The sequence below is a fragment of the Balaenoptera musculus genome, chromosome 8 (assembly GCF_009873245.2).
Source record: "Balaenoptera musculus isolate JJ_BM4_2016_0621 chromosome 8, mBalMus1.pri.v3, whole genome shotgun sequence".
NCBI classification, from domain to species: Eukaryota; Metazoa; Chordata; class Mammalia; order Artiodactyla; family Balaenopteridae; genus Balaenoptera; species Balaenoptera musculus.
In genome coordinates, this window is record NC_045792.1 from 22,615,724 (window position 1) to 22,630,588 (window position 14,865).

The 14,865-nt window shown below is 35.8% G+C and overlaps 1 protein-coding gene and 1 long non-coding RNA gene across 7 annotated transcripts in view; both read left to right on the plus strand.

The window, feature by feature from the left end:
• SIK2 (salt inducible kinase 2) overlaps window positions 1-14,865 on the plus strand; it is a 135,185-nt gene that overhangs the window by 30,122 nt on the left and 90,198 nt on the right. The window lies entirely within an intron of this gene.
• LOC118899954 overlaps window positions 14,395-14,865 on the plus strand; it is a 30,623-nt gene continuing 30,152 nt past the window's right edge. For both annotated transcript variants that reach the window (XR_005021014.1, XR_005021013.1), the window contains exon 1: window positions 14,395-14,407. This is a non-coding gene — a long non-coding RNA (uncharacterized LOC118899954). The remainder of the gene's footprint in view (window positions 14,408-14,865) is intronic.

Sequence of the window (14,865 nt, forward strand, 5' to 3'; positions counted from 1 at the left end):
TTCTGCATCACTCCCTCCTCTCCAGAACTTAGCCCCGCATCTTCCAGAAACCTGAGACTTCTTGAATTCTTATTTCTGTCTCCTCTACTCCGCAAGACAGCCGTGCTGTACTTGGGATCTCTGTCCCTGCTGTGAAGTTCAGAGTGTGCCTCCACACAGAAAGTCAGGAGATCGTAGGCCTCACCTTGTTTGTTTCCCCTCTCTTAGGAATCATAGGCCTGTGTTGCCTATTGTCCAGTGTCTAAACACAGTTGTTTTATATATTTTGGCCAGTTTTCTAGTTGTTTTAAATAAAGGGTACATCTGGTTCCTGTTACTATATTATGGCTAGAAGTGGAAGTCAACGTACTTATTTTAAAATCCTATTCCGAGGACTTCCCTGGTGGCGCAGTGGTTGAGAATCCGCCTGCCAATGCAGGGGACACGGGTTCGAGCTCTGGTCTGGGAAGATCCCACATGCCCGCGGAGCAACTGGGCCCGTGAGCCACAATTACTGAGCCTGCACGTCCAGAGCCTGTGCTCCGCAATGAGAGAGGCCGCAACAGTGGGAGGCCCGCGCACCGCGATGAAGAGTGGCCCCCACTTGCCGCAACTAGAGAAAGCCCTCGCACAGAAACAAAGACCCAGCACAGCCATAAATAAATAAATAAAATTTTTTTAAAAAAACAACTTATAAAATCCTATTCCGATTATATTTTTAACTCTTTCTTTAGGTGTGTTTGTTGATTGAGCTTGTTTTCTGTCTTAAATGGGATTTATATTCCTCATGCATTTGCTCATCCTTTGATTGCATATGTATTTTTATAATTGAAATTCCTTGTTAGACTCTTTTCTGCCTCTGTTTATGCAGTTTGCTTGGGAAGAGGGCTAAAACCTGCCATTGGAGTTTTCACTCAATTTTCAGTGAGAGTAAAGGAGCGAGTAGAAATATTTCTGGGCTAGATATCCTGGTGGCTGATCTATTGGGAATGAATGTTTCCTTTTCTTTCTAGGTATCACCAGTATCCTAGGACACTGCCCTGTCTCTCTAAGATCTTATACACAGTACTCCCTCCGGGGTCATATACCCTCTGTCACTGCCAGGAGTGTTATGCATGGGATGAATACAGGCTGATTTGAGTTGGCTACACCCACTGTGGTATTCCAACTAATAATGCTGTTGATTACCCCTTGGTCCTCCTCCGTTCCTATATCCCGCCTTTGGGCATGGAGCACTGATAGTTCTATGGCCATTTTGTATCTGTATTACCTTTGAAGATCCATATTGATCTTACCCTTGATTTTTCTCTTTAGTTTGATTTAGTCTGTTGTAAATCACAGAATATCCCCAGCTTCTAGCTCTTCAATTCCTTTTGTTCTCAGGTGATGACTAATTAATTTTCGGTCATTTCCAGGATTCGATGTAGGAGGGGACAACTGGCTAGTTCTCAGTCTATCTTGAAGCATGCAAACTAATCTCTTTTGGTCCTGTGTTCAGTCATTTTTAATAGATTTGCTTTACATTAAATATCAGGATTTTTAAAAAATAAATATCTAGCTTCACTACTGGCAAAGTAAACGATAAGTATTATAACATTTTCTCTTTGCTTCATTATCCCATTATGGGCCATTTATTTGGCTCTTGATTCAAGAAATAATTATCAGGTTTCTTACCTAGATATTTGAGGGGGAGGGTACTGTCTAAAGAGAGAATTAAAGATACAGCTATGCAAGAATATGGTATGTGATAAATGCTAATAGAAAGTACAAGAAAAGTTCTGAAGAAAGTCAGGAAAAAACAGATAATCATAACAAGCAGAGATAATTTGCAGGGTGAAGAGTTAACAAACTCAGTGACAATATAGTGTCTGGGAAAGGTTTATCAGTGACCAACCGCATGACCAAGTCTACTTGCTTCTTTTTAGTCCTCATTCTTTGTCTTCACTGCAGCAATTTGACACTCAGTAAGCACTCTTTTTCTTGGAAATTCTTTTCTGTGACAGGTTTCTTTTCCTGCTTAAGACTTGTCTACCTGTCTCATTTTTCCATCCCCTAAGAGAATGAATTCTGTACATTCTCTCACTGTGAGCTCCTCTATTCTGAAGGCTTCAGTGCCTCTAGGAAGATGATTCTCAAATTTTTGACCTGAACCTTTGCATTAGCCTGACCTCCAGATCGTTACTTTCTACCTTGATATCTGGAGAATAAATTACAAAACTGAGCATATTCTCTTCTAAATAAGCTCTACCTGTGTCCACAAGTCTGTCACCAGTTTGACCATTCTTATCACCACTGAATGTCTTTGACTCAGTCTTCTTCTTTATGTTATTATCTCCTTAGTTGCCTAATCTTACAAATTTTTTCTTTAAAATATTTTTCATTTCTGCTCTTTATATTTCTATTACCTTAAGCCTCATTTCATCTCTCATTAATTCACCCCCAGCTCATGATTAGCATTCTAAGTGCTCTCTCGCCTCTAGTATTTCCCTTACCAATCTATCCTATGCACAGTTGCCAGTTTAATCTAAAACTAATTCATTCACATTCTCATGGTTTTGTCCGTTGTAAAGTACCATTGTCTGTTTATGTATCTTCTACTGCCCTCTGAGTTTCTTGAGGGCAGGATCAATATCTATTCATTTTCTGTATCCTCAGCACCTAGTAAAGTGCCTTACACATAATAGGCACTCAGTAGTTGAATGAATGAGGTAGGGCTTGTTTCGGTTTTAAGGTGTATTACGTTTTAAAGTATAGAGTAGTCAGGCAATCATTACAAATGTAAGAATAGATTTTATTTTTCAATAACAACCTTTTGATAATAGCAAAAAATCTTTGAATATTGATTTTACTGATTCATGAAAAGTAGGCAGTACCTTGAGAGCCAAAAATAAATAAATAAATAACCAATTGGCATTATAGTAAGACAACGTATTTAACACCTACCAGTGTCAAAGAAATGTAGAAAATCCTGTTTTCCCACAAGGAACTGAGAAAAAGGGAAGCATTTTTCTTAACATATTAGCCACATGGCATATATCTCACGCTTTAGGTGACTGCTCTCAGGACTTCTGCTGTTGAGAGCAGTATTATTATCATTGATTTTGGAAAATTCAGATTTGCTTGGAATGGGAAAAGCTCTGCTACCTGTTAGTTTCACCTGTTAGTTTATTTCCAAACTTATATTCTAAATGTACAGTATGTCTCATGCTGCATAAAATAAAGGAATCTGAAGAAAAGGAAAATTAAAAGACTCAGAAACTGTTGTGGGAAGGTTTTGCTTCTCCATAGTTTGAGGAATTTGATTTACAAATCTAATACTGTCAATGCATTCTTGACTAACATACTTAAAAGCTTTCTGGACCTCTATTATTTATTTTAATTGGAATATGTGGTTACAAAAAATCAGAAAATCATAAAAGCCATTTCCATTTTTTGTTCCTATCCAGTCATTCTTCATTTACATGTTTTCCTTTTCTTTAAATTGAAGTATACTGGGAATTCCCTGGCAGTCCAGTGGTTAGGACTCGGTGCTTTCACTGCCGGGGCCTGGGTTTGATCACTGGTTAGGGAACTAAGATCCTGCAAGCCACGGGGTGCAGCCAAAAAAAATAAAAATAAAAATTGAATTATAATTTATGTACAGTAAAGTGCACATATCTTAAGTTTATAGCTTGATGAATTTTCTACTTCTGATTCCTCTTAGGTACACATCTCCTAGGACAGGATAGAGAACATTTCCATTGCCCTAGGAAGCTCCCTCATGTTCCCTCCCAGTCAGCATCCTCGCAAAGTAACCATTAGCCTGATCTCTGTCACCATAGATTAGTTTTGCCTGTTTTTGAATTTCAGGTAAATGGAATAATACTCTTTTATGTCTACTTCTTTTACTGAACCTATGTCTGTGAGATTCATCCATGTTATTATATGTATCAGTAGTTCATGCTTTTAAGTTTACCTTTTTCCCAAGAATAATACATTTTTTGAAGAAATTTTGGAAAATATGTAAAAGTTAGGGGTAGAAGTGGGGAGAAGAGAGAAAAAGACCCAAGACAAGTATTTCTAAGTCTTGGTTTATTTCCTTCAACTTTTATTCTCTGTATATGCACATCGTTTTCAATAGCTAGAATCATGTTTTTTAAGTTATTATGTATCCATTTTTTATTACATAGCATATAACTATTTTTACTGCATAACATATAAGTCTCTGAGCAAGGCCAGTTGTCCTTCTGTTTAGCCCAGGCTGAAATTACTCATAGGCTAGAATTTTCACTTATTCATTTAGTAATTCAACACATATTTGTTCAGCCTCTGTTGCGTGTTGAGTGCTGTTCCAGTCAGTGTTCTAGGTACTAGGAGTAGAGCAGTGGACAAGACAGGCCAAGTCCCTGCTCTTCTGGAGGTCACACTCTACACTGGGGGAAGATGAATATTAAACAAGTAAAAGTAAACAAGAAATTTTCAGGTAGCAATAAGTGCTATGAAGATAACACATAGATTTGAAGCTACAGGAACTCTCATATACTCTTGGTAGTATGTCAATTATTAAGTAAAGTAAAATATAAATATACCTTGTGACCCAGAAATTTTGGGGGTTCTTTTCTTTTTTAATTGAAGTATAGCTGATTTACAATATTGTGTTAGTTTCAGGTGTACAGCACTGTGATTCAGTATTTTCGCAGATTATATTTCATTATAGATTATTATAAGATAATGGGTATAATGCCCTGTACTGTACAATATTTCCTTGTTGCTTATCTATTTTACATATAATAGTTTGTATCTGTTAATCCCATACCCCTAACTTGTCCCTCACCCCTGTCCTCTCCCCTTGGGTAACCACAAGTTCATTTTCTATATCTGTGAGTCTGTTTCTATTTGCGTATACATTCATTTGTATTATTTTTTTTAGATTCCACATATAAGTGATATCATATAGTATTTGTCTGACTTATTTCACTAAACGTAATATTCTCTTGGCCCATCCACATTGCTGCAGATGGCAGTATTTTGCTCTTTTTATGGCTGAGTAATATTCCATTTTGTGTATGTGTGTCTGTGTGTGTGTGTGTGTGTGCACACGCGAATGCCACATCTTCTTCATCCAATCGTCTGTTGATGGGTGCTTGGGTTGCTTTCATGTCTTGGCTGTTGTAAATAGTGCTGCTATGAACATTGGGGCAGAAATTTCATTCTATTTCATGTATATATAGACAAGAATGCACCTAAAAGAATGTTCATAACAGTATTGTTTAATAGTCCCCAACTGGAAGGACCAAAATGCCCACCAACAGCAGGATGGATAAATACATTGTAGTATATTTATACAACAGAATACTATACAGCAATAAAAACCAATGTACTACACTCTGTGAATGATTCTTAAAAACATGTTATTGTGGGAAAAAAACACACAGAAGAACACATTCTATTTATATAAAACCCCAAAATATGTAAAAACTAAGCTATATTGTTTGAGGATACATACTGAGATAGTAAAAGAACATTTTTTTAAAAAAGAAGTGATTGCCATAAAAGTCAGAATAGGGTTAGCTCTGGGGAGAAGGAGGAAGTTGTGACTAGGAAGGGGAACGTGTAGGGGAGGTGCTTCTGGCGTGCTGGAAATGTTCTGTTGCTTGACCTTAGTGGTGCTCATTATAGGTATTTATAATAATTCATTAAACTACATGTTTATGTTTTAAGCGCTTTTCCATTTGTGTTTTAGATTTCAAGCAAAGCAATGGGATGATAGCATAAGTATAGTTTGTGTGTGTGTTTGTGTGATGTGACAGATTTGTTAAGGTATAATTGACATACAGTAAATTGTACATTTAAACTATTCAACTGGAAAAATCTGGGCATATGTATTAACCCATGAAACCATCACCACAATCAAGATAATGAATGGGTCCCCCACCCCCCACAACGTTTCCTCATATCCGTTTGTAATCCTTCCCTCTCACCTGTTCCTCCTCCTAACCCCCTACCCCCAGGCAACCACTGATTTGCTGTCACTATAGATTAGCCTTCTAGAATTTGATATAAATGGAATCATGTATACACACACGCACACTCTCATTTTTGTCTGACTTCTTTCACTCAGCATAATTATTTTGAGATTCATCCATATTGTTGCATATCAGTAGTTCATTCCTTTTAATGCTGAGTTGTATTCCCTTCTCTGGATATACCACAATTTGTTTATCCATTCACCTGTTGATGGATATTTGGGTTGTTTCCAATTTCTAGCTCTTGCAAATAAAATTGTTATAAGTATCCATGTACAAATCTGTGTATAGATATATACTTACTTTTCTCTTGGTTAAATACCAGTGAATGGAATGGCTAGATGATATGATAGGTGTGTATTTAACTTTCTAAGAAATATAAGTATACCTATGTACCCCCCTAATATCTTGTGAAAATATTTTCAGTTCAATAAATATATTCCTATAAAATTATTTTAAGTCACTTTGTAGTAGTCCATCAATTAAACATGATATAGTGTATTTCACCAATTCTTTGTGGGTGGACATTTAGATTTTTTTCTACTATCATAAAAAAAAATTACCATAAATGTCCTTCAAACTAAATCTTTGAATATATTCTTAATTATTTCTTTAAGATAAATGCCTAGAAATGAAATTGCTTAGCCAAACATTCGAGCTTTTGTTACAGACTGCCTTCTAGACATGACAAATTAAATCTTCATCAGATTTTTTCATTTGAATACTAAATTATATCAGATATAGTTAGTCAAAACTATATATTAGATACAGTTAGTCAAAATATTCCTTTTGTGTAATGAAACACTTTTCTTTTACTTTCTTCAGGATTTATAGGTGAAAATAAGTCTAGAATCTTAAAAATGGTTTATTCTGTTTGTATCATTTAGTGAATTTCTCTTTCTGAATCAACTGTGGCTATGAAAGAATTACCCTTGGAATTAGGTAATCTGTAAAGTTAAGGGATAAATTGTTAAGAGATTAAAAACATAAATTGCAGAATAGTATGTATGGTATGCTTGCATTTAGGTTTTCAAATATATTACTATTTAACACTATTTAAAGCGGTTTAATAATATATGTTTCATATTGATATGAAATATTTATATAACAAATATATTTATATGTAATGCGTATAATTCATTATACATACATATTTTCAAGACATAGGGCAAAGTTTAGAAAATTTTAATTAAGCTGTAAAGTGTGGGATTATGGGGAGCTTTCATTTGTACTTTGTGTGTTTCTGTGTTTGAAGTCTTTTCACAATGAGTATGCACAGCTTTTACTGTCGGGGAAAAAAGTATATTTTTGTTTGGAAAAATATGAGACAGCTCTGCAGTTAACCTCAGAAGACATTTTAGAGTATAGATCTTTTGGAGAAGGTCCAACTAGATGGAAAGCTGTGACAAGTATATCCTATTGCTGTAATATATGTCTTGTTTATCAATTATGGTCTCCCAGTCAGTATTTGTATTCTTGAATTGTTACTCAGCAAAATATATACTTTTTACTCTTCTCTAAATTCTGTCAGGCTACACATATTTTATAATTGATATGTTATGTAGCTTGTCAGTTCCAGTGTTTGAGCGCCTATTATAATTCAGCATGCTGCAGCTGGTTAAGGGAGTGTCACATAGTTTCATTTTTTTTCTGCGCATTTGTCTCTCCATCTGTGAGTACAGTATTTTGTTGATCCTTGCACATATTCCATGTATCTGTCTATACTCTGACTTTGAATCTGTTAATCATATAGTATACACTTCAGCTGGTGACCACTGTGTTCTAAAATAATATATTCTTATTGCAAGTATGTAGTAAATTTTCCCCCCAGATCAGGTAACATCTTGTCTACCAAGATAACCACAGGTAACCAAGTGAAGGTATTTGAATACTTAACGTTTATAATACTACAGTGGCAAAGTCACTTAACTAGATACCAGGAGACCCATGTAATTATCCTAGCTCTATTGTGTACTTAAGAAGTTACATCATCTACTTGGAGCTAGTAATACTTGCTTGTTGAGGTGACCTAACAAGGTAGAATCATTCATGAGGATTAAGCAATATAATATAAGTGAGAGTATTTTATAAATGATAAGAACAATGCAGATGAAGTTCTGACACTTACATCTACTTTCACTGTTGTGTGGGAGTCCCTGTAACGTCACAGGGGGTGGTGGTGCTGGGAGTGCAGAAGGTAGATATTGCTAGTACTTTTTCAACATCACTTTTTTGTGGCTGACAAGATCTTTTCTCCAGAACAGGTCTTTGATTTTTAAAGCAATTTTTAACTGTTCTAGGAGCACTCGTAAGTCTTTGCACATCCAGAAGTGGATTAGGGAATGAAGAGAGGCAGAAAAATATCATAGTCTTTTACTAACAAACACATATTCAAGGCATATACAAATGCAGTAGTACCTTCTCAACATTGACTATAAATAGTTCATTAGCCCTGAAAGCTTTACTACTTGACTGTGATTCTGTAGATTCTTCCCTCATAAAACATTGGATTAGTAGATGTATGCACTTTATGTCAATATGCTAACCAGCTAAAATATTGCTTAATATCCTTAATTTACATATATTTTAAATCTTAGCCGTAGCAATTAATTATCCTTTTCTTTGGCTTTTCTGAGCGACTAAATTTCAACTCATGAATTAGTTCAACTATCTCTGTTCTGAACTTTCTGAACAAGTAGAAGAAAAATCTCTGACCTTTATAGAAACACATGACTTTAATTAGCAGTAGTTATATATTCTACCTGCTATTCTTTAAGACTTTGAAACAAGAATTTTGATTTCTGTATTGAAAGTCAATAAGAAAAAGCTCTTATGAAAATAGCATTCCCCTACAAAGCAGAAATGCTTCTTGCTTATTATCTTTAAAATACTTATTTGCACCTGTTACAGAAATTGTAGTGATATAATGCTCTAGTAGAGATATAAAATCTTTGGCATAATTATCAGTTTGGGGAAAGTAAAGGCTAGGCATCAACATCTAAAAATATTATAAGCATTTTGTTGATCTTCTTAAATAATCATTCTCAACCTCTTCTATTTTTTCTATTCAGACCTCTAGTAATTCAAGTGGCAAAATATACATTCTTTGAATTGACCATGTTGCTTGTTTTTCCCTAAGTTATTTTATGTTTAAAATTGGAAAAATACTTTTCATAAAATCATATAAAGTTAGTGAAAGTAAAAATAATAAGCTTAAAGAAAGGTTGTGTTCAATAGAGCTAAAACCAAAGTGAGCTCTACTTTTATGTTTACCTAATAATATGGCTGGTCTCAGTAGGCATGCATTTTCTAGAAATAGTACTCGTTCGTTATGAGTTTCAGCATAGAGGAAAAGTTGTGTTTTCTACCTTCAATATTATATATAAAAATGAAATAGATTCTTACTGCTTTTATTGGACCTCTTTTAAGTCTTTTGTTAAGAGCACTTCTGAGTTCTGGATTTATAATATTGTTAAGTTGCTTCAAGCTACATATTCTTTGCTGAATATGCTTAATATTTGCTTAATATTTGCTTAATATTTCACATATCATATGCAAGAAAGATTGGTTTTTAATTCACTAAAGTAAAATTAAATAAACGTAATTTAAATTTCAGTTAATGTAGTGATCTGTAGGAATTATATAGGCTTTAACTGAGATCTAATGGAAAACTTGCTTGTTTTAGTGTTTTGGTTTTTTTTTAAGATCAAATAATTTGCTTACTTCTTTTTGGTCCAGTAGATGTGTATAAAGGTAACCATTGTTTGTACATTCATTCATTCAACAGGTATACAGCAAACACCTACAATATGGCAGACACTTCTGTTTGATTAATTTGCTTCAGCATAATAAGTTGTGATTTTGGCTTTGTCAATGGCAAATATATTACTCTGGCCAGCATAACTTTGCAGGCTCTGTAGTGTCTGGTGGGCTGATAATTTTAATGGAAGTAATTTGCTACTCCAAAAGCATTACATAAATACTACATAAGAGTAATTATTAGCTGTACCAAGGAGCCAATATCAGCTCTTTATACAAATATGTATCCCATATAACTGTGATTGAAGATGATGCATGGGTATTTGTAAGATCTCATCTAGACATACCATTTCTTTAAAAATCTGTCAGATTTATTGAGTATACACTGAAAAACACACAGTAATAAAACAGATAAATATTATTTATATATATATGAATGTATGTAAGTGTATATATATATAAAAATATGTATGTGTATATATAAACAATATGTATATAAATATATGACATTGTTTTATATATGTGAAAACAATGCAGTCAAATCCTAAGTTCACACAGAACACACATGTAACTTTTTAAATCTTGCCATTGGCTACACTAAATCTATGGGAAATTGGTGGCTAGGGAACTATGAGTAAAATTCATCACTTCTGACTTTTAAACACCTTTTTTTTTTTAATATTTATTTATTTATCTATTTATTTATTTATTTGGCTGTGTCGGGTCTTTCATTGCGGTGCACAGGCTTCTCTCTAGTTGTGGCGCACAGGCTCCAGAGCGCACGGGCTCAGTAGTTGCGGTGTGCGGGCTTAGTTGTCCTGTGGCGTGTGGGATCTTATTTCCCCGACCAGGGATCAAACCTGGGTCTCCTGTATTGGAAGGTGGATCCTTAACCAGTGGACCACCAGAGAAGTTCCTTAAACACCTCTATAGTCAAATGGGTCACACATATGTGGGGTGGGGATGAGGATGGAGGGAGGGGAAAAATGACAGAAATTGATAGAACACCAAAATCAAATCACCTAGTTTGCAGTTTTGCCAAGAATCCGGTGATAGGCAGTATGTCATTAATATTATCTTGGGGCTGTGGGCTGCCTTTGGCTTACCACTTCAGTTTTAAACAAATTGTCATGAAAAACATGGACCACTTAGATATGAAATGAGAGTAACTTGAATTAGCGTAAGAGGGCATCTAACTAACGTAAATGCTTGAAGAGACAGAACCAACCAGATTCAGATGGTCTTGATTAGAAAAGCTAATTTTTAAATTATTGTTAATAATGCTGATAACAATAATTGGCATTTATTGAGTCATTACCATGTGCCAGGCACTCTGCCAACTTCTTCGTACCTCTTGTCTCATTTAAACTTCACAAAGGTGAATGTGTTATCATTATCCTCATATAGGTGAAGAAAGGGAGACTCAGTGGTAAAATAAAATTTGCCCATGGTAATATAGTGAATAAGCGAAAAAGGTAGGATTCAAACCTAGATGTGTCTTGACTAAAAAAACTCATGTTTTTAACCATTATAACAGTTAACCATTATAACATTTAACCATTATAACATACTTTCTCAAAGTATGTTTTGTAGACAACAGGTATCAAAATTATATATAATTTTAATAATACGTATAATTTATATACAATATATAAAAATTATACTGGCTAACTATATAAAAAGATTTCTAGGTCCCATACCAGACCTGCTGAATCAGATTTCTTGGATATGGGATCCAGGGCTCTGCATTTTTAACAAGCTTCCCAATGTGATTCTTATGAACACTAACGTGTGAGAACAACTGTACTATATTATATTGCTACGTAGTTTGAGTACGCAAATAGTAAGGACTGATGGGTAGGAGGATGAAGGACATTTCTGACATTAGGAATGATACATATGAAGTAATGGAAGGGTGAATAACTTCCAAATGGACTGGCAATATTTGTAATATTGGAAAACACAGGTTGTGATATAGAGGACTTGGAGGTTGTTGAAGTCTAATTGAAAGATTAGGACAGTGCTTTAGAAAAGAAGGAAGCTCCCAGTAGATTGAACAGAGTTGGATGCCAACTTCTGCTCCATTAACATCTTGCTCACTCACACCTGTATCGTAATGCTGAAACATTCTATTTCAGCTCTTTCCTTCATTAAACTGTTCTTGAGACTAGATATTATGTTTTACTCGCTGTTGTGTCCCCATCTCTTAGCCTAGTTCCTAGTACGTACAGATCCCTAATAAATGTCAGATTGTCTCAGTTTTTTTTCTTTTAGAACTTTTGGAAGGGCCAAACTGGGCCGGAGTCCTTTCTGGGTAAACTTTTAGAAATTTGAGAACCTTGAGCGTCACCTCCCTATCTAAACCCACAGATCCAAGGAAGAGCTTCAAGCTGTGACTTGGCTTCCATGAACCAGCTATTGAAGTTTAACCCAACCTTGAATCCTGAGCCTTTCCAGATGCCCCAAGAAGAAAATTTCCAGGAAGACACAGTAGTCTGTCTTCCTGCTCAGCAGTACTGATAGAGGGCTTAGTAACTTGACCCTCAGCCGTGGGACCAGCTACCTTTCCCCTCCACCAGAAGGGTCACCCCAAGAGCAGGACAGAAAGGAGACCATCTAACAGTAGAGGTAATAGGAAAAGACATTGATACTTCAATTCTGAAAAGACAATTTAGTTGGAGATCCTTCAATCAGAGCATACATTATAAAAATAACTTTAGACTTGAATTTGAACGTTGTCATTTCTGGAATCATCCTGGGAACCACAGAATGAGGAAAGCAGCCTCTCATTCTTCCTCCTTAGCTCAGAAATGCTCAGTAACTTGATCCTCAGTCCTTGTTCCATCCTTCCTCTGCACTAGAAGAATTCTTCCAACAGCAGGAGAGAGAAGAGACAATCCAAATACAAAGGCAGTGGGAAAGGGACTTGACATGTTCAGAGAGAGGCTTCTAACACTGGTTTAATGAAGGCTTTTTTCCTCGCGGGATGGATTTCAGATTACATACAGATAATGAATGTACATATTGCCTTGCACAGAAGCTTTCTAAGAACTTAAAACAATGAGGAATCATCAGTTGTAGGAACAGGATGCAGATTTATGCCAAAGACTGGTATCAGAAAGTAGATTCGATCCAGTTTCAGAGCCAGTACCAAAATGTTCCACCAGTAATTTTAGGGTCTCTGTGGGGCAAGCTGGGTGGTTTCTGTAATGCGAGTTGTCTTTTTCTCTTCTAATGTCTGTCTTTCTTCCCCTTCCTTGTTATTTGCAATTTATAGGTTATCTATCTATGTAGATTGAACGCCTTTCTGATTTCAGTTTGCTTTATTCCATTTTATTGATTAGTCATTCTTTGGCACCTGCACGTGTATATTAGAATTCTACAGTCAATTGTAAGGTGTGATCCACTGTTAAGAATTTGAAACAAAAAACTGTGAGGAAAGCAAAAATAGAAATTGTTTAGGGTAAAACATGATTGTGACAAAGTATATGTTAGTAAATATTTTTTGCTCTGTAACAATGATCTTATTTCCTCTTAAAGGAATTTCTGCTGTGTTACTTCAGCGTTTTTCAGTGCAAATTAAACACATTTAAAGGAGAGAAAAAAAGTCTTAGAGAAGCTCCAATAATGGAGTGAATCCTCATGGGAAAAAGAAACATAGATGTCAGGGTTAGAGTAGCTGATTTACTTTTCTCTGCTAAACATTTCATTTGCTTGTTGAAATCTCTGATTATTGTATGATCTCCTCTCTGCAGGTTTGTACTCTTTGCAATATAGAATGCTCCAAGATTTTAGTCATTATTATTCAAACAGTATTTGGCCATTGTCAGATTGTTTAGCCAAAATAGGTACTATTTTCCTACCTCTTTCTACTTATTTCTTGACTTAGTTGTATGATTTTGTTATTTGGTACTCTGTTTATAATTCTGTCTGTATAAAAACCTAATTGAAATGAAATGTAAATTCTTTAATATTGTGCTGTGTTTAATCAGTATAACTTTTTAATGTGCTGTTTTACAAGTATAAGACAGGCATCTCAGATAGCTTTTAAATTAGTTCCCCACACCTAAATGCAAGTGAGAATTGTACATTTTCCTGCTTGTCATCAACTGCTTCTCCTCAGTCTTAACCATGTTTCACTAACCATGTCCATCTGTTGTGTCTTATTAAGAATCTGTACACCCATCGGCTTTACTCTTTTAGAGTATAGTATAAAAGCGTCATGGAGAATATGGCTTTATGTTTTATGTGAGGTGAAATTTCTCTTCCCAGGTAAGGATTGGTTTTATTTTTCACTGTAGATGCAGATTCTTTAGAACAAGGGGTCCCTAACCCCTGGGCCGCGGGCCAGTAGTGGTCCTCAGCCTGTTAGGAACCAGGCCACACAGCAGGAGGTGAGCGGCGAGCAAGCAAGGCTTCATCTGCTGCTCCCCATCGCTCCCCATCACTCACATTACCGCCTGAATCATCCCCCCCTCCCCCACCCCCATCCGTGGAAAAATTGTCTTCCATGAAAACGGTCCCTGGTGCCAAAAAGGTTGGGGACCGCTGCTTTAGAAGATAATTATGAATATGAAATCTGATTTCAGAATACACATTCCTGGGACTTTCCTGGTGGTCCAGTGGTTAAGACTCCACGCTCCCAAAGCAGGGGGCCCAGGTTCGTTCCCTGGTCAGGGAACTAGATCCCGCATGCCACAACTAAAGATCCCGCATGCCGCAACTAAGACCTGGTGCAGCCAAATAAATAAATAAATATTTTTTAAAAAAAGAATACAAATTCCTTTGAGAGAAAAGTTAATCAGAATCAGAATATTTAAAACATTATTCTGCAGTGTAGCAAACAATGTATTAGATTTATCAGCAGATCCTTCATATATAAACATATATATTTATCATATATAATAAATACTCTATGAGGGATGGAGGATTTTTAAAGATTTTTTGAATTAAATTTAAATATTTAAATTAAAATTTTTTCTTGTTCCTTTGGTCACCTGTTGTGGCACACGGGCTTAGTTGCTCCGCGGCATGTGGGATCTTCCCGGACCAGGGATCAAACCCATGTCCCCTGCATTGGCAGGAGGACTCTTAACTGCTGCGCCACCAAGGAAGTCCCTAC